Below are 25,499 nucleotides of genomic sequence, written 5' to 3'. Positions count from 1 at the left end.
GATTTTAAGTTATTTTCTCTTCTCTCAATTTTCCATTTCAAGGTGGGGAAGTGGGCTGCCCTTAGTTCCTTTAGCTGTTGGAAGGTTTGGCACTTCTGGAGCTGCTCTTTCTGGCCACAGAGTGCTTTCTCTGTCTGTAAAACTGGCAGCAGGAGGCCACCTGAGCGGCAGCAAAGAGCCAGGTGTTTGAGGTCAGATCCGCCCCCTTCCATGGCACTGCATCCTTGAGGGGCACAGAGCAAGCCCTCCCCCCACACCCACCTTGGATCGCTTTGCTCCTCTGTTCTCCCCGTACCCAGCCCGGCCACACCAGTTGCACCCAAGCCCCACTCCCAAGGTGCGTCTACAAGATGAAGGTGAAGGGCAGGAGAGAGGAGAATAAAGAATCACCCCTGTCTGATATGCATCTTTCACTTACCCTTTAATAAGCAACACACTCTTCTTTGCGAGCATGAAAGCTAACATTAACTCTGGCCATAGCTTTCTGACTATTTTTGGAGCAGAATTCTTTTTACTTAAAAGAAGAATTGAAACAGCACAATTGGAGATACCTGATTTACTCTGGCGTGAAGTGCTTGAATGGTTGCAGGGGAGAAGACGGTAGCTGAATTCCTTACAGAGTAAAGGTTGAAAGGCATGACTAGGGAGCTTTATATGCCTTAAACAAGCCTTCCCAGGGACTTGTCATCAGCAGCTCTAGCATGCTTACGGTTCATTCTGCAGACTCCTGTGCTGGTCCTAAGATTCTGATGCGTCCACCAGGCAAATACTCTCCACAAACATCTCTGGACTCTGAAGCAGAGTCAGGAAGGAAGTCAGTGGGCTGCCCCGCGTCTCTGACAGATGAGAGGGGGTGTGGCAGGAAAGGAGATTTCAAATGCTTGACATTTAGTGATTAAGTCCGAAAATGTTTGTCTTTGATGCCTAAAGCCACACATTGGTGGCTCTTCTTGTACAAAGCACGTTGTCATTCAGGTACATAATTACACACACACACACACACCCAAACCAGAAAGTTCAGCCCTTTTAAGATTTCCTTCACACAAGGGCAGAGCGAGAGTAGAAGGAACCAGCAGACCTGCTTCTCTCAGCTCTTCAGGACCGCGGGCATGGGAAGCCTGGGGTCTCACTCTGTCTCTTTTCCCCCAAACACGGGGCTGTCTGCACTGGTTCTAAGTGTCAGGAGAGGAAATTGGGGAAATAGCACTTTCCGTAAAATGACCACAACGGTTGATGAGAGGAAGGAGTGATGAGAGTGTGGGAGGAGTTTTTAAAAATGTGTTTTCCTTAAGCAACCAGAATCGCCAAATTCAGCTAAGTCTATTTCTAGAAAACCCCCAAACTACTTAGGCATTTACTTAATTCAGTGAGGACCTGTCAGCCCCGTTATTTGATTAGTGTTTCTGAGATATGACTGGTGATTTGGTGAAACTCTTCTATTCTCCAGACGTTTGCAAAGACCAGTCATATGACCTCTGGGTTGCTCCCTGCCTGGCCATTTACTGTATTTATCACTAGGGAAGGAAGAAAACTGCTAAAAAACAAAACAAAACAAAAAAAAAACACCTGGGGAAAACAGTGCTGAGGGCACATGTGTGTAAGGTCAGCACTTGGTTGTCATAAAATGATGGCATTTAAAAATGCATGATAGTTGTATTTGACTCTTCTCTTTTGATTTTTAGGACAATTTTAAATTGAAAGAATTTATCACCTAAGGCTATCGTAGATCATTACATATTTATTTTAACATTTATGAGAGAGGACAGAATGGAATAGGATCTAGGATTAGCCGTTGTGAGTGTGATTTTGAGGTTTCAAAAAAAGAACTTCAAGAATCACTTGTACTATTTTTTTCAAAATCCTTCCTTTAGATCAACAAACACACAAAAAGATTAAGATATTTTCTGATGAGAAGAAATAAATCTAAAGATTTGAATTGAGTAGGACTAATTTTGGTCTTTCATTTTGGCAAGTTGAACATCACATTTGTTGTAAGTTTCCTAACCTGTGACTTAAAGAAATCATGAGGTCAAGAGATTTCTGTTGAACAGCACATTCTTATTTCCTTCAGGCAACTCAATGCGGAAGTGCAGAGGAGATAAAAAAAACTAGCTTCACAGGAACAATGTGGAAATTTCACCCAGTATAACATTGATTAGCTGAGAACCGTCTAAACCCCCATGAAATTATACACAGGTTATAAAACGCATTAGCCATGGGTTGTGAACCAGGTTCCTAATGTTTCCAAAGTCAGAATTGTTTACATTCCTTATACCTACCACAGAAAACTTACATTACTTTTTTCTTATAAGGATAGGTAACAGATTTTAAAATTTTCCGGCGAGGTTTCGCCTTACGCCAAGCTAAACTGATTTCTCCGCCGACTAAGGAAAATAACTGCTGAAGAACGACGCAAAAAACCCATGTAATCACTAAAAATCAATAACAAACTTGCTCTCACAGACACTAGGAGAAAAAAACACTTGCAAACAGAGTAATTCTTCTCCCTCCATCTAGATCACTTACACCCACAACAAACAAGACAACATCTGGTTATTGTTTTACAGGCATGAATAAAGCCTTTTTTTTTTTTCTTGCCCCATCATTAAGTAAAAACCCGTTTTCCGCAGGCAAACAGCACTTGTAAATTCCCCCAGATAAGCCTGGAAGTCTTGAAGGATTTAAGTCAGTTTCAAAAGAATCGCAACATTTTCATTACCTTCGGAAGGAAAGTTTTTCAGAAATCCCTCCAGCGAGCAGCATGTTCCAGAATTGACCTAAGCCTGTGCCTCTTACCTGCGAGGACTGGTGAATGCAGGCGCCTGGCTAGATGCAAGGTTATGAAAAGGCGAGGAGATGAGTCCTCCACGCAGGTCGCCTTGGGAAGCCTAGGTCTTCAGGTTCTCTCAGAATGGAGAAAACGCTCTCGCTGTGCACTGTCAGTCAAAAACAAGTTGGTACAAGTCGGAGTAGAATTTACCTGAAGGAACTGAAGAGAGAAAGAAAGACATTGGGAGAGATTGGGCGGAGGGAGGGAGGAACGGGAAAGGAGGGGGGGAGGGAGGGAGGGAGGGAGGGAAGGAGAGAAAGAGAGAGAGAGAGAGAGAGAGAGAGGAATCTGAGAAAGGAGACCACGATGTCAGCAGTGTGTCTTAAGGGAATCTACAGACCGGCAAAATATTCTGATGGACACCCAGTCCTGAGTTCTCCAAACACCTGCATAAAAAAAAAAAAAAAAACTAATGCCCTTTTAAAGAATGCCAGTTAATCTTTAAGAAACTTTGGCCACTCTTATCACAGCCTTTATAAAGGTCCCTTTGCGGAAATAAACTATAAATAAATAACCAGATTATACTTTTTAACAAGCTCTCCTTCACCTCCTGTTCTCCCCTCCTCTTCCCTCTCCCCACTCCAGGTGAATATTAACAAAAATCCTTCCTCCTGGGAAAATCGGGATGAACCCATATAGATAATGCATATATCAAATATATGTATAAGCAAACATTGCAGATGGACACTCTATGTTTTTAATTCAATCTCCTTCTGGCTGTATTGATTTGTTTCTATAGCCTTTGTTTTCCCTGATCAAAAAACATAAAAAGGTGGATAGATATGGGTAAAATCGGGTTCTTCCACAGCATGGAAATTGGGAATGAGATTCCATGTTGGAATCATCCCAGTGTTGGTCCACAGAGTCTAGCACTCTTATGAGAAATGGTCCGAATTCTGGAATGCATTTGTGTGTCCTTCCTACACCAAGCAGTTTCTTGCAGCCATCATGCCAAGGGACGCCAGTCCACAGCCCTTGCCTGTCACCAGCTGTCCTGTGGCCAGAGTAGACCCTGGTAAACCCTAAGGGAGAAGATGCCCACAGGCACTTTCCCTAATGAGATCTCCTGCACTGGTCCAGAGGCAATACCTTGGTGGGAAGCAAAGACCCTCTGTCACCATGGAGATGATGACACACCCACACAGTCTCTTACACAGACACCTGGGCAGGGCCAGGGTGCTGCAGCTGTTTCACATTGGAGGGAACAGAGAGTGAGTTGATTTGTTGGAAGAAAATGATATGTCTGCTTTCCTGAGTTTTGGGTTCCACACGCCTGTGCATCTCCTCTCCTTGACCCTGGGTTCAGCTGCATCTGTTCTGGGGCCTTGAACTAATTGAAGGCAGGAAAGCCTGAGGAGTTATTCTGCTTTGGCAGGGGGAAGAAGGTCTGAGACCTCCCCATTTTCTCCTACTTCCTCCCTTGATCCCAAGCCCAGGTATAAATCATCCCCTGCCCCTGATTCCCCAGTGGGAACATGCACCTGTGCCCATCCTTTTGCCCTTTTCCTTCCCATGAAGCAATGGTTTCCTCTTCTGCTGGGAAGAGTGCAGTGGCCCCTGAGAGAAGACCCTGGGCTCCCAGAGGCTCAGGACTTGAAGAAGCCACGTAGGTCCAGACCTCTTCGAGCTGGTTGTCTTCCTCCAGATCCATAAAATCAGATAGATCTCATGGGAGGGAAGGTATTATAAAAGTCCATATAAAACAGGTAAACACAGAGACGGAGAAAAACAAAAAAGGGGAAATGCAGCATTCAAGATCTGACCATATCCCACCCCAGATGATGTGCACAAGCTGTTCCCTCTGCCTGTAATGTTTTTATTCAGATCTTCGTTCACCTGCTCAACCCCTTATCACCGTTCAGGTTTAGCCCAAATGTTACCTCTTCATCTCCCGTGGTTCCCATCCAACTCTGTACCTCAACTCTCCCTCTCACTTTGTATATCACTTAGCACTGTCTAAATTGTCCTCTTTATCATTTACTGTCTGTGCTCCTTTTCAGAGCTCTACCACGCCTGTCTGGCTTGCTACATGTTCCTGGAGGGACACCTGACACATCATAGACCCTTAAAAAATTGTCAAGAAGGGCTTCCCTGGTGGCACAGAGGTTGAGAGTCTGCCTGCCGATGCAGGGGACACAGGTTCGTGCCCCGGTCCGGGAAGATCCCACATGCTGCGGAGTGGCTGCCCCCGTGAGCCATGGCCACTGAGCCTGTGCGTCCGGAGCCTGTGTGCCGCAACGGGAGAGGCCACAGCAGTGAGAGGCCCACGAACCGCAAAAAAAAAAAAAAAAAAATTATCAAGAAGATCGATGAACGGTTATAAATGGATGGTATGACTTGTTACAAGTGAACTTTAATTCTTATTTTTAATGCATATTTTTCCCATTTCAGCTTTTATTAGTAAACTAACATTTGAATGTTCTTTCTCAATTTATAAATCTCTTTCAGAAATGTGATTAATTGGATGCTCAGACCCAAAGGCATAATTAGTTGCATTTTAAGGGTGAGGAAGTGGAAGCCAGAGATGCTGAGTGATTTTCTCAAAGTCACAGAGCTAGAGAGAGGTGAGCTGAGGCTCGAAACAGCTCTTCTCACACTCAGTCCATGCATTTTTCATTAGGCTCCATTTTTCTCAAATTGGTCTATTGTGGGCATACATGTGCATGTGTAGATTCCTTTGAGTGTCAAGCAACACACCGCATGAATTATAATCGCAGACTAACCACCTGGCAAGCTGCAGTTTTCACAGGGCTGTACACAGCAGAGCTCGGGCTCATTCATCACACGGTCTTTACAAATGATGAAAGAAGAAAGTGAGTCCAAAGTAGTATGAACACACGAACTAATTTAAATGTGAAGACAATACTCTCAGAGAAGACCATAATTCAAAAGGGCACATGCACCCCAATGTTCACTGCAGCACTATTTACAATAGCCAGGTCACGGGAGTAACCTAAACCCCTGTTGGCGGATGAATGGATAAAGATGTTGTGGTACATATATACAATGGAATATTACTCAGCCATAAAAAAGAATGAAACTGGGTCCTTTGTAGAGACATGGATGGACCTAGAGACTGCCATACAGAGTGAAGTAAGTCAGAAAGAGGAAAACAAATGTCAAATATTAATGCATATATGTGGAATCTAGAAAAATGGTAGAGATGAACCTGTGTGCAAGGTAGAAATAGAGACATAGATGTAGAGAACAAATGTATGGACACCAAGGGGGGACGCGGGGGCAGGGTGGTGGCAGGATGAATTTGGAGATTGGGATTGACATGTATACACTAATATGTATAAAATAGTTTAATAAGAACCTGCTATATAAAAATAAATTAATTAAATTAATTAAAAAAACAATAAAGGAGGCAGTTTTCACACACACACACACACACACAGACACAAAAGACAATATACTCTTCTCACTTTGGTAATGTTAACCTGTTTTTGTTCTTTTTCATTTGAGGATATATCAGTAATCAGACGGTATTTTAGATCTGACAGAATTCGCAAAAGAAGGTAAGGCATTATAAACACATGATTAAAGATTTGAGAGGTGAGTGGGAAAACTCTAGAATCAGCATCCATGAGATTTCTGCCACAGGGGACAGATTTTATGCTGCATGTTTTAATAACTGGATGATCCATGTAAGTATTTCTGGAAATTTCTGAGGGTAAATGAGGGGAATAAGGCAAACTCTTAATCTTGACAAAACATTTTTTGTCACCCCATCTCCCTCCCATCCAGTGAGCAAAAGATTTCTCACATTCTAGTTCTAAGGCGTAGATTCTGCAATCTACCATATAAAATTTCTTCAAAGAACACGGCTAATCATTTTGTAATGGAAGATGGTCAGTGTTATTGATCTTTTAGCCTAATATAAAAAAATAACATGAATCACTGCTCAGTAAATCATCTTTCTCTCTTTCTTCCCACTTAACTGAAAGCAAGACTCTTGTAAGTGTCAAATTTGAAAAGAATATACATCTAAAGTCTGGATTTTTAATCAAAGTTCTAAAAAGATGTTTGAAAACTGGGCAGAAGAGATCACAAGAGCCAGCTTTTTTGAAAGAACCATTTCCTGAGAATAATTTCCTAAAGAGAAAACAAAAAAACGGGCTGTTTTGCTTCCAATTTTCATCTTGGCTTGAATCGAGACATTAAAAACCTTGAAGTGTGATGAGAGGAAAAAATACACATTTTTACCTTTGACTACATCTCTTTAAGTTGGGTTAGATATGGAACTATTTATGGAGGGTTATGTCAGTTTTTAAAGCTTCTCGAAACCTCCGATGGCCCCAGCCGCTTAAAGCATCGTCCACGGGCTAGGCAAGATTTGGGCAGTTGTCTCCAGTTTGCCTCCACAATCCCCATCAGAGGTTTGTAAAATGTCCTCTTGGAAGGTAAGTGAGCTGTGGAGGATGAAGGATGTCCATTTCAATCATTTCAAGACTCTGCAGGCCAGAGGTGGGGACCTGCTTGCCTTTGGCCTTTTCCAGGGAGAAGCTTGTCTTAGAAAACCATCAAGTTGGAATCCTGTCTTGAAGTAGGCACTCTAGAAGCAGATGTTGAGGCAAGGTTGCACATGTAATTTATTAAAGAAGGATTCCTCTGGGTGGGGGAAGCCAGCTGGGGGAAGGGAAGAAGTCAAGTGAGGGTGAGATTTCAGGCCAAGGCCAGTTCCCTGCCTGATTCTGGAGGGAGCTCTGGAGTGAAAGTAGTAAGGGTACTGGGTACTAGGTGATGAGGTAATGGGGGTTTCATGCTCTTGCCCCAGTCAGCCTTTGCTAGGAGTAGGAGTGGCAGGGCATGCAATCTCCCAAGTGTTCTGGCTTTCCTGAATCTGCAAAGAAAAGGCTCCCATGGTCCAAGGGCAGGCTTACACAGATGGCAGTAGGAGCTCCATGCCATCAGAAGTAATACACACAGAAGTGTAGGAATGGGCACCCATGAGCAGTGAAGGAGATCCAAGAGGATCTGGGCAGACAACCAACCACATTGGCTAAAATCGTGAATCCTGTGAATGCTGGAATGATTCTCTTCCACTGGTACAGCTACTCCCCCTTACCATGGCCCCCTCACTCCCTCACCATCTCCCACCTTCCTCCTCCACTACAGCAAGTTCCCAGCCAAAATAAAATTGGGGATCTCAGACTAACTCTGGAATTTGACTTAAGATGCACATAGCCTTCCTGTGCACATGGTCAGTTACTCAAAGTGCCAGGAGGACCCCAGCAGGGCCTTCTATTACTAAGAGAAGCCTTTTTTATGGATATCACGTTGATTTAATTTGATTGGTGACTACATTGGGTGCCTTCTCTTTGCTACAGTCTCTGCACTGGGGTAAATTACAGTTCAGCAGAAAGATGGGCATAGCTGACTGCAATGCAGTGTCATTAAGTGCTATATAATCAAAATAGTCTAGAAGCCCATAGGAAGGGCAGTGAACTCTGCCTGGGAGTTCAAAGGTCAGCTTCCAGAAAAGGGAGCAGTTAAGTTCAACTGACAAGATTTCCATAGGTGGAGCCAAAGAAGAGTTGTGCACATTCCAGGAAAAAGAAACAGAACAAATAATGGTAAAGAGTAAAATAGCCAAGAGAGCTGAAGCTTAACAGTGGTGGAGCCTGACAGTACAGCTCTACCCTTAGACTCCCAGAGTTTAGACAGCATGAATCAAGAAAAGTGCTTCGGGGCTTCCCTGGTGGCGCAGTGGTTGAGAGTCCGCCTGCCGATGCAGGGGACACGGGTTCGTACCCCGGTCTGGGAAGATCCCACATGCCGCGGAGCAGCTGGGCCCGTGAGCCATGGCCGCTGAGCCTGCGCGTCCGGAGCCTGTGCTCCGCAACGGGAGAGGCCACAACAGTGAGAGGCCCGCATACCGCAAAATAGAAAAAGAAAAAAAAAAGAAAAATACATCGGTTACATTACCGTTAAGGGGGTTTCATTAAGTAGGAACGAATATAGGTCAAATCTGACTTAGTATGGCCGCATGGGATAGAAAATTACATGACTTTGAAGAACATCAGAACACTAAAAGCCACATTTTGTTTGCTAACATTAACATTTTTTGAATATCATTCATTTTTAAACTGAGAAATCAGAACCCAAATATGTTCTCTCTCATGTCTGCCTTCCGTTCAGACTTTGAAGTCACCAAGCAGAAATTAGCTTGTCTTCAAATTTCATTTCATCAAGGCAAATCACCAGCTCTCCACACCACCCCCATTTGTATAAGTGGCTCCTCTCCCCTCGGCAACCTCACCTCTCCCACCTGACAGCTTTCTCCCACTCAGCATCTCCTCGGCATGGCTGGGCTCTGAGGGAGAAGGAAACTTTCATGAATGGCTATGTTCCAGAAAGCGAGCAATAAGAAGAATCACAAAGGCTTAGTTAGAGCTTGAAGGAGCCTAGAAATCACCCTGTTCAGTTTCGTAATGTTTCTCTTTAAGACACTGAAAACCAGAGAGTGACTTTCACAGCGTCTACAGAGCCTGGAACCCAAAAATCTACGTCGACATCTCCTGAAAGATTCTCGTACACTTTACTGTGCTCTGCTAAGCTAGTCCCTACGTTGACACGTGTGTGTACCCATATCATTTTCAAGTGCCAGAAACCTATGTAAAAGTTTGCATTGCTGTAAAAAGAGCTGTGAGTATCAGTGCGGGGCTTTCAGGATGTGACAGCAAGCTACCTGACTGTCTCACTCTCTCCCCCAGGTTTGGCTGATGGACTTCAGCCAATGAAGTTTTAGTAGAACAGTAAAAATAATTACTCCAAAGCCTCAGGCGTGAGAAGCCCTCTTAGTGGTTACTACGCCAGATTAGATGAGAAACAGAAGAGTGTCCCCAGGCATTAAACCCAAAGTAGAAGCACAGCCCTCCTTTGCTTTTGGTGCTTGAGTGGCTGATCATTGAAGGTACTTGGAACATCTCGGAAGACTCTGAGGGCTCACGCCCAGGACATTTTCATTTTTCCTGGTGAAGATGCTGATGGGTTCTAGCATTCCCTCCCTCTTTGCTCACCCTTCCCATAGCATGTCATGTGGTCAAAACATCATCCCTGCTGTGTTAACTTCTTCCTGCTGTCAGTTTGCCTCGACCCAGAACTCAAAGGCCACTTAATGCTTTTCCCGACTGAAGGTTCAGATACGTAAGTGTGTGCCCCTCTCCTGTTAGACAGAATCATGCCCACAGATGCCTAGTTTTAGGGCATTATTTAGGGTGAGGAATCTGGCTGTTCTGTGTTCTGTGAAAGATCTGAGAGGTTTTAAAATTATCAACAACAAATTCTGACCAGGAGCTTAAGAAGCCAACTATTTAAGTCACAGGGGCCACCGCTGAACACGTAAGGCCAGGTAACTATCTTCCCAGGATCCTAATAGAAAAGCTGGCCTTATGGGTGAGCCGGCTTTTAAAAGTTTCCCAGCCCTTGTGGCAAGGCCAGTTATTCCTGTTGGGCTGAAGGAAGATCTCTTGCAAAGAACAGGTGAATGCCCCTGCCTGAATTAGTTAAAAGTGCATATTCTCTTGAACTTGTTTCCATCTATTGGTTTCTAAACCAGCTCCTATAAGACAAAGCCCTCAGGCTCTAGCTGGCAGGTCATCTGCCTGTGGACTCTTCCAGCAGGTCCCCAAGTACCTGTCTCCTCTTGCCCCTCGGGGTTCCCAGGCTATCTCCTGCTGGAGGTTTCTCAACCTTTCCGCCACTATTCCCAACTAAAATGAATTCCTCCTCTGGAAAACAGTGAGGCTGTTTTAGGGCTTTTTCACATTCTTCTTCAATGGGATGGCACAAAAAATTATCCCCAAATGGAAGAGTAACTTAATAGAAGTGTTACCTCCAGATGATTCCTCTGTAGGGTGATGAGCCAGCCTGGTTTTCCCGTGACTGCCCCAGCGTTAGCTCTGAAAGTCTTGTGTCCTGGGACATCACTTGGTCCTAGACAAACTGTGACGGTTGGTCACCCTACTTCTTTGTCTCCAGCTCTTTTGTAGCCAACTGTCAAATTTTAACACTTAAAACATTTTTGTTTAATTTTTAAGTGTGAATATAGGCATGATTTCCTAATTTGTTAGCACCAACTGGACATTTGTTAGGGCGTATGTAAAATCCGATTTTCTCAAATGGGAAGATGTATACTTAAAAAGTTAGATGCAGGAAATGCTCAACACTCTGTACAGAGGCTGGTCACCTTCCTTTAAACCTCCCCTAAAGTTTGTTAGCAATTTCAGGTCCTCAACCACAGAGTGGCTTGGGAGTCGGTGAGTTGCAAAGCACCACTGACATTAATTCAATGGTGATCCAGCTTCCTCTTGCCTCATTCAAATTGGACATCGTTGCTTTAGCTGTTGTTGGTGCAACATTACGCTGAATGTTAATACACACAGTTTGTTCCTGGTTCACTTCAGACCCACCTTACTAAGTGATCTGTTCTGTGGCAATTTCCATCAATGAAAGGTATATGATAATGACTTTTTTGCTGTTGACAACATGGCTGGTAAATAAGAATGCAACACCTACAGGGTAGTTTCCATCTTCAGGCTACTGCATCCAGAATGATCCCACCTTCCTTACAAAGCCTAACTGACTGATAAACAATATCAGTTTATCAGTATCAGTTTATCAATATCAATATCACCGTATCATTCATATGGCCACATGTCACCTGCTGGCTTGATTTAAGTCACCTCTTCTATTTCTGTCTTATTGTTGTTAACTCTGAATCAACTATACGGGTGATCTTCTATGCCAGACAGTGAGATGTCTGTGCATGGACCCCATCTCCATCAGGTGGCCAAGTATAGTATTTTACACAAGGTAGATTGAGTCTGAAACTCAATCTCAATTCAAAACTCAGAGTCACATTTAAACTATTTAAAATACAATAGAGTCGATATATGTATATGTATAACTGACTCACTTTGCTGTACACCTGAAACTAACACAGCATTGTAAATCAACTATACTCCAATAAAAATTTAAAATAAAATAGGACAGAAAATGCTATTATCACCCCAAATAATTTCTGTGAATAATTGAGCAACACAAAAGTAGTGAAATATTCTACCTTTTCTCTTGGTTTTCATATTTTAGCGCTTTGTCCTTGGTTAGATATAAGCTACATACTTCAGCTTTAAAAAATCATCCAGTTGGGCTTCCCTGGTGGCGCAGTGGTTGAGAGTCTGCCTGCTGATGCAGGGGACACGGGTTCATGGCCCAGAGCAGCTGGGCCTGTGAGCCATGGCCGCTGAGCCTGCACACCCGGAGCCTGTGCTCCACAACGGGAGAGGCCACAACAGTGAGAGGCCCGTGTACTGCAAAAAAAAAAAAAAAAAAAAAAAAATCATCCAGTTGATGGAATATTTTTCTTCTTGGGTTGGAGATATCAAGGTATAGGCAACATGTTTGATTTTATCTGATGGACACAGGCATTATCCTTCATCACCAAATTCCATCAAACTGTCTCCTCCTTACAGGTTTCATTGTTCTGACATTTCTTGCCATAACATTTTGGATCCTGAGCACACGTAAAGCCTCTTTCCCACTTTTCCCAAGTTCAGTCCCTGGCCTCTGGCATAGCCCATTGGATGTACCTTGTATGTCTTCTGGCTCTTTATTTGGTTTAGCATTTAGTGATATTATTATACTGTAAATATTTCATTTTTAACTTCCTGAATCACTTCTCTATGAATCCATAGCTTCTATCTCTGATAACCACAAAGAAGAAAGTAATCAAAACCCTGATTCTCCATCAGTACCTCTATTCCTACATGGTGTAAATGCAGGAGAGCCCAGGAGAATTCTCAGGACTTATTTTAGGTATTTATAATTAGCAGAACCGGGTAAACAACTAGAATTTTACTTTGGGATCCTTCCCACTGCAAAATCGTACCTTTTTGCCAAACCTTCTAGTTATTGTGGGAAAACTGAGCAATGCAAATTATCTAAATTCATACAATGAAGATCCCAGCCGAGTTGTCATAAACTCTAAAGGACTTCATCCTGAAGAAGTAGTCTGGGTATGGAAAGACGGTGATGGGCACTCAAAATCTCAGCTCCAAACCCCATTGAATCCTGAGTTCCCTCAGCCAAGTACAGGTGCTAATTGAGCAAACACTGCCTGGAGAAGTTGTAGCTTTACCCAAGGCTACACAAATTGGTTAAAGAAAAAAATGGCCTCGAAGGGAAAGCTGTCCACAGTCATTCTTGTTCTAGCATTGTGCTTCAACTTATCAAGTGAGCTTGTAGAGACAGCTGAGTCACCAGCAGAAGAAAGAGATGATAAAGAATGCCAATAAAAGGATACTTTTTTCCTTATTGTTCTCCTTGACGGTCCAACTTGAAGAATAGAAACTGGAGATGTAGGAGGCCACGTTGGGTTCCTGAAACCAAAGTGATACAGATTCAACTTCCTTGATATTTGACACCTACACAGACTGGAAAAGGAGTGACTGGATATTCTTTACTCCTCCTTTAAGAAATATTCCTAAGGTTTTTGTACCTTCTTGTATTTATTTTTTATCACATGCTGAAGAATAGTTTCTGTACCTGTCATTTGCTCTGTCCCACCAGCTTGGGTTTTCCGTTGTGGTCACCCGAACCCAGAGTGAGTATTGACTTATGACTCTCTCTTCTTCAAACGACTTTCATTGGTGAACTTCTAATCCCTGCAAACTTGCCTTCACTCACTTCTCTTCTGAAATCTGTGTGTACTTAACAAGCAGCAGTAATTGCAAAAGCACAGCGTTGCTGTTTATCAGTCAATAACTACCGCTTATCACACAGTGAAGCATGCACACCAACAAGAGTGCTTGGATTATCAGCTTAGACCCATGGCAATCTCTTGGCAAACACTGTTATGTTTTTTTTTTCAAATTGCTTAATGGTATATCTTACCTTACGAGTTAACTGTCACTTTATCCTTGCCTCAGACACAGAATTGTTATACTATTTCTTTCTGGCAAATAGTACAGTATAATGGGGGTAAAAGTATAGGTTTAGTCTCAGGTAGGCATGGATTTAATTCTAGAATGGCTACGTACTAACACAAATGCATGACCTGGGGCAAGTTCATTGATGAACTGGATTTTGCACTAGTGAACTTAGGAAAACAAGTATACCTTCCAGGGTTCTAATGCAGCATAGATGAGGGTGAGTGTAGAAAGGGTCTGGCCCCATGAGGGGTTCTATCAGAGGGCTTTACGGAGTGGAGTTCCACGGTGAAGGGGGCCAGTGTCTAGACACTCTTCCTGCCCACTGTGGTCTGCCACTGTGACAGGATACTCACTTGTCTTGTCTCAACTCTCATCCAAAAATGGTCATATGAAAATTCCTGCTCTGACACTGAGATTCTCCTCTCTTCTTCTGGGTTTGAATTGTAAGACAGGTAAACTGGGTATTCCTGTTCCTTTAAGATCTGCTGTTTTCTCTAGTCCTTCTGCAGAGACCATGAGCTGGCTTAAAATACCTTAAATGATTGGCATTCCCTAGAAGCCCTACTGCTACTTCCAAGGGGAGCCTGTAGGTAGGAGAGCTTTCTGAGTCCTACTCTATTTCTTTTATCACAAACCACTTGAGTAGTCAAATAGTTTAGATTACTTGCATAAACAGAACTTAATTAGATTGTTCCTAGAAAATTGAGTTTCCTCATGTCAATTTTCCTGATGTGCATTGCATTGCAGTGATAAGCTATAAGTTTTATGCCACTTAGTTAAGAATTGTTTTTTGACTTTTATAGGACCTTAGTATTCCCAACAATGGAGAATGAAAATATCTCCTATCTTGGTTATAGAACCTAAAATAATATTTGATATTGCTAAGACACCCCTTCTGTTTCTCATTTGCTGTTGAAGTCCTTACAGCACCCAACCCTGAATCAAGTACAGATATAACTGTGTGCAAGTCTGAAGGGGTAAAGATAAGGGGGTGGGGAGTGTTATGGCGTTGGCTGTCCCTTGTGATGTAATGTGCTCTTACTGGCAATAAGTATACAATGCAAACTTCCACCCGAATTGTAGGAATCGTAAGGGCAGGTGATGGAAAGCTTCTTTCCGGTTGTATATGCTAAAGTATGTGTGCGTTTATGAGGAACCTGGGAAAACATGGAACATAGGCACAAGATGAAATCAACATGACAACAGTAACACCACCCTTCCACCAGAAGGCTCACTGTTCAAGTGGCCTTGGAGAACATGTAGGTACACAGAATAACAAAGATTTCTTTTAAGTCCGGTGTTTTATTAAACCTATCTATCAATTTACCCATCCAGACAGACAGCCATCTGTCCTTCGTTTTCTGGTTTTATGATGTAAACTTTGCCTTTTTCTTGAAATTGAAGCTCAGGATAACTTTCAGCTTTAAAGGTCTCCTGTCAGAAAGACTATGTTCAAGTTTGGTTCTCAGACATGCATTTATATTATTGTGAACGGCAAATCCCGAATGTTAAAATCTGTGGAGTAGGACTGTTACTACCAATCTGATAGATATGTAGATAAATACATGCCCCTTTAATTAACACACACACACACACACACACACACACCCCATACAGGCCAGGTAGCAGGTATTATGGTCATAATGTAGGGCACAGGAAACATAACTTAACTCCTAAAGATTATGTTGAAATTCTGCTTGCTTTGTAATATACTTATTCTTTAATTTTTAAAGTTGAAATCAAGCATTGGAGAGATTCATACTTTGCCTATATGCTTAACACTAGTTTTAACCAAGATTTTAAAAACACTCCCTTCAGGTCACTGTAACTCATCTCTTGACCCCCAGCAGATAGTAGGGAATATGGAAATATCTTCACTCCTCACATGAGCTGCTGTGACTTTAAAGGAAATCAAAGGCAGCCCTGGAATTTTTATTTTTGGTCTGCATCCTGCAGACCGAAACGTCCTCCAAAAGTTTGTCTTCCTTGAATGCCGACAGCAGCCAATACTCCTGGATCTCATTGAACTTGGCAACACAAAGAAACTCTAGTGAGCTCATTGCTTCAAGAAAAATCAAGACTTCATTATTAGTGGGTTCTATTCTTATTCCATATGACAAGGAATTGAGACTCTGACACACAATTCATTTTAGTTTTAATAATAGCAACTGCCATTTGTTAAAGAAATGTCAAGGGTCAAGAATTTGATTTAAGTGTTTTATATCCACCACCCTGTTTAACTATTATTGAATATCAAGTTATTTTTTATAATTTTACATTTGCTATCATATTAACAAATCTATCTGTGAGACAGGGATTATTCTTCCCACTTTGTAGGTGAGAAAATTAAGTCTTAAATTAAGTCACTTGCCCAAGATCAAATAGTTAGCAATTTAAGTTGCAAAGATTCAAATCTTGGTCTCCCTTCCAAGTACACATTCTGACACTGTATTTTACAGTCACTCATGAATTCACAACTCATGTGGGTCATCTCGGACTTAACTGAGCTGCAGTGATGGATTACACCATGAAGGAGTAAAAAAAAATGAACACATGAGGTTTGACCCAAGTTCTATTTGATTTCCAGCTGTAGACACGTTTCACCTTTTCAAAAAAGGTTTATAGAAGGAATTATTCATAAAGTGACCTCAAAGCCTACTTTCAGATGCAACCTTATCTGAAACTTATCTGAAAGCCTCATCTGAGGAGGTTCTCAGATGAAGGGATTGTGGGGTGGCTAGTAGCCTTCCTCATTTCCTTCCTGTAGTATTTAAGCATCAAGGTGATAATGAAGCAGAACAGTGGTCCCCGACCCTGACTGCACAATAAATCACCCAGAGAGACTTTTTAAATGGCCAAGAGACTCTAATTTAGTTGGTCTAGGGTGAGGTCTTGACATCAATATTGTGTTTAAGAAACTGAGATGGTTTATATGAAGCCAAGTTTGAGAATAGGGGGGTGGACACAGAGAGAGGACATTGGGAACAGAACCAGGAGGAGGTAAACTCAGCTTTCAATCCAGGTCTCCAGTCCTCCATCTCTCCCCACTGAGCCTGTCTCTCTGACCTCATCCTGTTGTCAGACCATGTGATGACGGGACCTCTAGAAATCTCCTGTGGTCAGGAGGGGACTGGGCCTGTTCTTGCATGTCATGGATGAGTCACCAACCTCCAAAAGAGCATCTTAGACCCACAGTGTCCATGTGGTCATCGACCTCAGGATGTGTCCAATTCCCTTAGCTGGGCCTTTGGTCGACTACCAGTCAACAACTCTGGTGACTTTGATTACCTCGACTCAGGAAAAGACGCTGTTCTTAGTCCAGAGTACCTACTGGTTCCCATTAGTTCTGCAGAATAAATACCTTATAAGTAACAAGACAACCCCCCCTGTCTCATTAGCTGCTAGTGCTATTGCCCCGAGGGCCTTCAGCAAGACATAGCTTTCCAGGGGTCAGTGACTTTAAGTCATTTGGAACTCAGGGGTGTGCAGGGACTGGGATGGGACCAGAGATCAAGATCTTACTGTTGGGGACTTAGTTCTGCCTAGAAGGAGCCGCTGGAGTCCAGGGAGCTCTGGGTGTCCCCTTCTGCTAGGAGAGTGGACAGTTCTAGAGACAATCTCTGACCCACCCCAGATCTGATGGAGGCAGCGATGAGTGAAGGAGAGGCACACCTATGAGGAAGTTGGTTTCGTCACCACCGGATGAGGAAAGACAATAGCTCTACCCCTAGACCCAGGTTAGGTTGGGTTTCTGTGCCAGGGAATGTGGACTCATCTCTGCTTCCTGGTATTTTTAAAGTCGCAACTAAAGGATCAAAGTCTACCCCTCTTTCCTCACTTGTATGCAACTCGCATACAAGGATTGCTTGTTATTGGGTCTGAGGAGAACAAAGGAGATACAATCTGGTTTACATTACATATTGATCCCTCCTGAAAACACGTCTAATCTGCTGTTTCTTTCCCTCTTCCAGAGTCTGGTGGGTGAGAAATGAGTTTAACCACAAAGAGCTTAGCAAGCCCTGTCTTCAGACTATACTACAAAGCTACAGTAATCAAAAGAGTATGATACTGGTACAAAAATAGAAATATAGATCAATGGAACAGGAGAGAAAGCCCAGAGAAAAACCCATGCACATGTGGTCACCTTATCTTTAATAAAAGAGGCAAGAATATACAATGGAGAAAAGACAGCCTCTTAAATAAGTGGTGCTGGGAAAACTGGACAGCTGCATATAAAAGAATGAAATTAGAACACTCCCTAACTCCATACACAAAAATAAACTCCAAATGGATTAAAGGCCAAAATGTAAGGCCAGACACTATCAAACTCTTAGAGGAAAACTTAGCAGAACTCTCTATGAAAGCAAGATCCTTTTTGACCCACCTCCTAGAGAAATGGAATTAAAAACAAATATAAACAAATGGGACCTAATGAAACTTAAAAGCTTTTGCACAGCAAAGGAAACCATAAACAAGACTAAAAGACAGCCCTCAAAATGGGAGAAAATATTTGCAAATGAAGCAAATGACAAAGGATTAATATCCAAAATATACAAGCAGCTCATGCAGCTCAATATCAAAAAAACAAAAAACCCAATCCAAAAATTGGCAGAAGACCTAAATAGACGTTTCTCCAAAGAAGACATACAGATTGCCAACAAACACATGAAAGGATGCTCAGCATCACTAATCTCTAGAGAAATGCAAATCAAAACTACAATGAGGTATCACTTCACACCAGTCAGAATGGTCATCATCAAATAATCTACAAACAGTAAATGCTGGAGAGGGTGTGGAGAAAAGGGAACCCTCTTGCACTGTTGGTGGGAATGTAAATTGATACAGCCACTATGGAGAACAGTATGGAGGTTCTTTAAAAGACTAAAAATAGAACTACTGTATGACCCAGTAATCCCACTACTGGACATATACCCTGAGAAAACCATAATTCAAAAAGAGTCATGTACCACAATGTTCACTGCAGCACTATTTACAACAGCCAGGATATGGAAGCAACCTAAGTGTCCATCGACAGATGAATGGATAAAGAAGATGTGGCACAATGGAATATTACTCAGCCATAAAAAGGAATGGAACTGAGTTATTTGTAGTGAGATGAATGGACCTAGAGACTGTCATGCAGAGTGAAGTAAGTCAGAAAGAGAAAAACAAATACCATATGCTAACACATATATATGGAATCTAAAAAAAAAAAAAAAGAAAAAGGAAAAAAATGGTCAGAAGAACCTAGGGGCAAGATGGGAATAAAGATGCAGACCTACTAGAGAATGGACTTGAGGATATGGGAAGGGGGAAGGGTAAGGTGACACAAAGTGAGAGAGTGGCATGGACATATATACACTACCAAATGTAAAATAGATAGCTAGTGGGAAGCAGCTGCATAGCACAGGGAGATCAGCTTGGTGCTTTGTGACCACCTAGAGGGGTGGCATAGGGAGGGTGAGAGGGAGACACAAGAGGGAGGAGATATGGGGACATATGTATATGTATAACTGATTCACTTTGTTATAAAGCAGAAACTAACACACCATTGTAAAGCAATTATGCTCCAATAAAGATGTTAAAAAAAAAAAAAAGCTTTGGAACAGAACAGGTTTTATAGAATCATAAAAAAAAAAAAAAAAAAAGAACTACCATACTATCCAGCAATCCCACTACTGGCGTATACCCTGAGAATCATGTACCACGGTGTTCACTGCAGCTCTATTTACAATAGCCAGGACATGGAAGCAACCGAAGTGCCCATCAACAGATGAATGGATAAAGAAGATGTGGCACATATATACAATGGAATATTACTCAGCCATAAAAAGGAACAACACTGAGTTGTTTGTAGTGAGGTGGATGGACCTAGAGACTGTCATACAGAGTTAAGTAAGTCAGAAAGAGAAAAACAAATACCGTATGCTAACACATATATATGGAATCTAAAAACAAAAAAAAAATGAAAAATGGTTCTGACGAACCTAGGGGCAGGACAGGAATAAAGACGCAGACATAGAGAATGGACTTGAGGACACGGGGAGGGGGAAGGGTAAGCTGGGACGAAGTGAGAGAGTGTCATGGATATATATACACTACCAAAGGTAAAATAGATAGCCAGTGGGAGGAAGCCGCATAGCACAGGGAGATCAGCTCAGTGCTTTGTGACCACCTAGAGGGGTGGGATAGGGAGGGTGGAAGGGAGACACAAGAGGGAGGAGATGTGGGGATATATGTATATGTATAGCACTTTGTTATACAGCAGAAATTAACACATCATTGTAAAGCAATTATACTCCAATAAAGATGTTAAAAATAAATTAATTAATTAAGTATTTTTTAAAAAGGAAGAAAAAAGAGAAGGCAATACCCTGGTATATTTCCTAAGTGGGTCAAGCTTTGTATAATCTAAAAATTAAATAAATAAGGACTCAAGCTTGAGATTCACTTAGCAAGTCTTTATTCAATTAACAAATAGACAGCAATATAAATGGAACTAAAATTATCTCAGGCAGCTTATGTCCAATTCAGAAACACAACGGAACCAAACAGTTTGTTCTTAGGAATAGTTATTTTATGGCAAAAACAGTCTAGCACAGGGACCAGCAAACTACAACCCACAGGTCAAATACAGCCCACCACTTGTTTTTGTAAATAAAGTTTTACTGCAACATAGCCACGTCCATTTGTTTACAAGTTGTTTATGTCTGCTTTCAGGCCAAAAAGGCAGAATTGCAGAGTGGTGACAAAAAAAAAAAAGGGTGAGAAGTATAGTCCACAAAACTGAAAATATTTACTGTTTGGTGTTTTTCAGAAAAAGTTTGCCAACCTGTGATCCAGCAGATCAAGCAATATAAAATGTATCATCTAAAACCACCTTCCTAGTCACAGTGAGTAGAAGTCTCCAGAAAAAAGAGGTTCTTTCCAACAAGTAGTTATTGAGCACCAGTTAAGGGCAAGGTTTGTCTTGTGAATATCAGAGAATAAAAGGATGTGCATTTTTTAAAACTGCCCTTCAGAAAATTATAGTCCAGTAGGAAAAGTCAGAAAGGAGAATTTATTTCTTTACAAAGAAAATATTTCTAAAATTTTATAGCTTGAAAAACCATACAAATTTTGAACCTTCTCAAAAGTCCTCATCTCAATAATTGTACAGGCAAGAGCCAGAGATGTTCAATGTTTCTGAATTAGACAAGCTACATGAGATGATTTTAGTTGCATTCTTATTGTCGGCCACTTGTTATTTGAACAAACACTTGCTAAGTGACTCTCAAGCTTGAGTCCTTATTTATTTCATTTTTAAACTGGGTTGAAGTCACACAGCCGGGTGGAGAGGCAGGGAAGTGAATCTCTACTATTCGTTTCCTCCTCGTATACTGCACCATTTGGTTTGATAATTTTGATTACCACGTTTCATGAAGCATCTCAACTATGGGCCAGGTACTCTTCTATTGGTGTGGAGACAGCAGTAAACAAAACAGACCTCCACCCTGTCCAGTTTTTCTTTGCCTTGAATTTATAAGTAAGCATATACACACACAGCTCGTCAAGTGAGGATGGAGAAAAAGAAAGCAGGTGTGGGTGATGGGAAATGAGGAGGGGTCAGGAGGCCAAGAAGGTGCCACTGATGAAGCTACTTTGGGACAGAGCCCCATAGAAACAAAGAAATTGGGCAAACAGATAGACAGAGTCTTAGAGGGGACGACCCGGAGGAGGATGGTCTGGGAGCGCACTAGGAGAAGAGCCAGGATGCCCGGGTGGTAGGAGAGACGTGGGGATGAGGGATTGGGGAGGAAATCCTGTAGAACCTTGCAGACCTTTGTACAAATTGAAAATGAAGCCACTTGGGCATTTTATTTATTTATGTATTTTGTTTTATACAATTTTTAAAGGTTACTTTCCATTTAGTTATTACAAAATATTGGCTCTATTCCCTGTGTTGTACAATACATTCTTGAGCCTATCTTATACCCCATAGTTTGTACCTGCCACTCCCCCACCCCTATCTTGCCCCTCTCCCCTTCGCTCTCCCCACTGGTAATCACTAGTTTGTTCTCTGTATCTGTCAGTCTACTTCTTTTATGTTATATTCACTAGCTTGTTGTAGTTTTTAGATTCTACATATAAGTGATATCATTCAGTATTTATCTTTCTGTCTGACTTATTTCACTTAGAGTAATGCCCTCCAAGTCCATCCTTGTTGCTGCAAATGGCAAAATTTCATTCTTTTTTTATGGCCGAGTAGTATTCCACTGTATAAATGTACTATACCTTCTTTATCCATCCCTCTGTTGATGGACTCATAGGTTGTTTCCATGTTTTGGCTATTGTAAATAGTGCTGCTATGAACATAGGGGTACATGTATCTTTTCGAATTAGTGTTTGTGTTTTCTTCAGATATATGCCCAGGAATGGAATTGCTGGATCATAGAACGACTCTATTTTTAGCCCTTTGAGATACCTCCATACAGTTTTCCATAGTGGCTGCACCAATTTGCATACCCACCAACAGTGCACAGGGGTTCCCTTTTCTCTACTTGGGCTTTTGAAATGATTTAAATGTTGGATGAGGCCCTCTCTCTTTAAACTCCTACCTCTGGGTTTCTGTTTGGTTTGTCTTCAAAGGGTGTACACATGGGTACACCCATGTGTACACACATGGGCAGGAGAAGGGGTCTTTTCCACATGCAGCCCCATGTGAAATCCTGGTGCTCAGGTAACCCCAGATCACTGTCAGTGTGGCAGAAACAAGCATCAGAGAAGCAGTAGTGAGAACAGCACGTATATAGGAACAACTTTCAGTCCATCTGGGATGCATATAACCACCATCTTGCTCGCTCTCTGATTACATTTTCTGTTTGGGTAAATAACCAAGACAGAGTGTGTAAAATGCACCATCCAAGTCTTGGCTACACAAAACGAAATGACCAGTGGACGCAGTGTGGGGCAGAGGTGACGACAGACCCAAAAGGCAGCTGTGGCTTCAGGTACCCATGTGCCTGTTAAGGATAATTAATCCCTCTCTGAACAGAAGAAAGCGGTTTACACACACCAACACTGGGCCTTTGTAGACAAAAGAAAAGAGGAAGCAAGTCATCTTGAAAAGTTTAGACTAAAAAGTGGAATAATCCATGGAGGGTGGAAATCCCATATTGCTCCAAGAGTATGTTTTGCCCAAATGTATTTAGGTAGTGGCCTCAACTCTACACACTGTCACAAATTTGCTGTTCATAATGGAGAGCTTGGATCTGGACGGCGAGCTTATTTGCTTGCACAAGATGAAAATTCACTGAGCTGCCTCGGGCCTCTGCCATCTACACAGGGCTGGCCTTTTCACGGAGCCCATGGGCACCTGCACCCAATGGTGCTGTGAACACCAATACCACAACCTTCAGGGAGACATCTGGAACAAAAGCGATACCCTGCTGCATTGAAAGGTGACCTAGCTGCCTTGCACTTGGGGAAATTGCAAACCTGAAAATTCTCAGCAAGAAAAACATATCTTACCAAAGCACAAACCAGACACTTGGCACCTACGCTCTGTGACGCAGGGCTCCCCGACTGGCAGGAAAACCACAGTAAAGAACTGATTATGCTGCTAGAACAGATTCCACGGGCTGTCCTAGGCTATTTTTATTTTATAATAAGGTACAATATGTTCCGTGATGCTCCCTACCCTGGGCAGTTTTTAAAAATTGTATTTGCCTACTCATTAATCCCAGTATATCACCAACTATCCAAAAATTGAACAAATTAACTAGATTTGGGTGTGTCTATTAAATGCAACAGCAAGAGTAATACACATGTGTAATTTTTATTATAAGCAGAACACTGATGACTGGTACCACCTGTTGACTATGGAAATATTTCATGAGAGATGGGCATTTTGAAAGACCGAGCTCCAGGAAAACTCTTGAATTTTACAGATCAAAAATGCCTGCCTTTTTAAATCTTTTTTTTCCTTTTAAGAGAAGTCAACTGTGAAAATAATGTTTGGTCAAATGTTATTTGATCAAAAAATGGACTAAATCCTCATAATAGAACATTCCAAGAATTTTCCCCATAAGAAAATAAATGTTCCTGTTTTAACTTAGACTCCATAAAAATTAAAATTGTTTTGAAAGAAGGAATGGCTTCCCTGAAACATAATGGATATTCAACAACTCAGATGCATTTTGAGAGCAACTTTCCATCCATCTCTAAAAGGATAACAGACGATCAGTGTAAGATTACTCGTAAAGCCCAGACTGTGCATGAAGACTCATGCTCAAGAAAAACTTCCTTGCTAATGCTTAACTTGTTATCATGACCATGTTTGCTTTTTCAGTACTTCCTAGCTCCTCTGTAACCACTTTTAATCAGGCAAACTGGACAGAGCGTATCAAATCCAATCATTAGGTCCTCTAAGGAAAGACTAGACGTGATGAAATTTGAGCATTCCTCATTGTTTTTTTTCTTTGCAGACTTTGAAAAATCTAAGGGTCACGAGAGGGTTAGCCATCTGCAGTGTCATGGTGGGAGTCTGTGCTTCTTGATGGTCCTTAAAAAGGACAAGCCATCACTGTAATACAGTATACTTTGTTATGGGGGTCCTTGGAGATACAAGGGTGGGGAGAGATAGAAGTGACCAGTAAATTTAAGTAATATATCTAATTACTCATAACAAGGAGAAAGAATAGGAAACATACCCCAGGAATAAAAGCTCTGTAAGGAACTGCAGTAAAAATAATGCTCATATATGTAAATCTACACCTCATAAGAAAACACACATAAACCAAGAGTCTTGTTCTAATTTTTTAATGGCAATTTTGCTGACAAGATCAGGAGACTTGGGCCAAACATCTGCATCAAATGATAAAAGTCACAGCAGAAATGTCCTTTTTCCACTGTAGGGCAGTCACAGCAAAGCATACACAGAGAAATGCTTTCTGTTTTCACTTAAAGCTCGGATGAGGGTCCAAGCAGAGTTCCCCATGCTGGGAGTGGTAGTGCTTCTATTTCCCTTGTAACTCTAATTTCTATTTTAAGATAAGGTTGAAGGAGCTGACCTTTTTCATATCTTTGGTTTGCTCATTGGCCTGCAAAGATCGTCCATATCTATGCTGTGCTTTATTCACTATTTAACACTAACTAACATTAATAACACGATTATTTTTATTTAGCTTGTATAGGGTACCAGAAATGTGGTTGAAGTTAAGTACTTTTTCTGCCTTTCTAGCTACAATGGAAATTATTTTTTTGAAGGTCTTTAAAAGACAAAAAGGGAGAAAGGGAAAAATAAAAATTAATCAGGACCCCAAGAGAGGTCTTTTCAGAATTCATGCATTCAGATTCCCTGCCACGGGAGTCCTGTGGGTTGCCTGTGGATTCTCGGGGGAGGCAGGATGCCTTCACTGTAATGCCACCCTTGGTGGCTATTACATTTGATATACTTTCTGGGTGGGTGGCTTTGTGACCTTGGGGTGATCAGATAGCAAGCTTGTGGGAACTGAGCAATGTTACAAATATCAAAGTTGTAAAGTAAATGTCACATCAAAAATTGTTCTGGTTGGAATCTTGGTAGTAAGGGTGAACATGCCTCTACAAACATCTGGCTCCCAGAAATATCAAAAACAAAAACAAAACAGCTAGATCTGAATTATTTTCCATCAGCTCCTGTGAATAGGTTTTTCTCCTATGACAGCGAGCCAGCTTTTCCAGTTCAGTGGAAAATGGCTTGCTTCTGCAAG

Source organism: Phocoena phocoena, chromosome 4 (genome assembly GCF_963924675.1).
Source record: "Phocoena phocoena chromosome 4, mPhoPho1.1, whole genome shotgun sequence".
Classification (NCBI taxonomy): domain Eukaryota; kingdom Metazoa; phylum Chordata; class Mammalia; order Artiodactyla; family Phocoenidae; genus Phocoena; species Phocoena phocoena.
The sequence above is the reverse complement of the archived record's forward strand: the minus strand, read 5'-3'. Positions refer to the sequence as shown.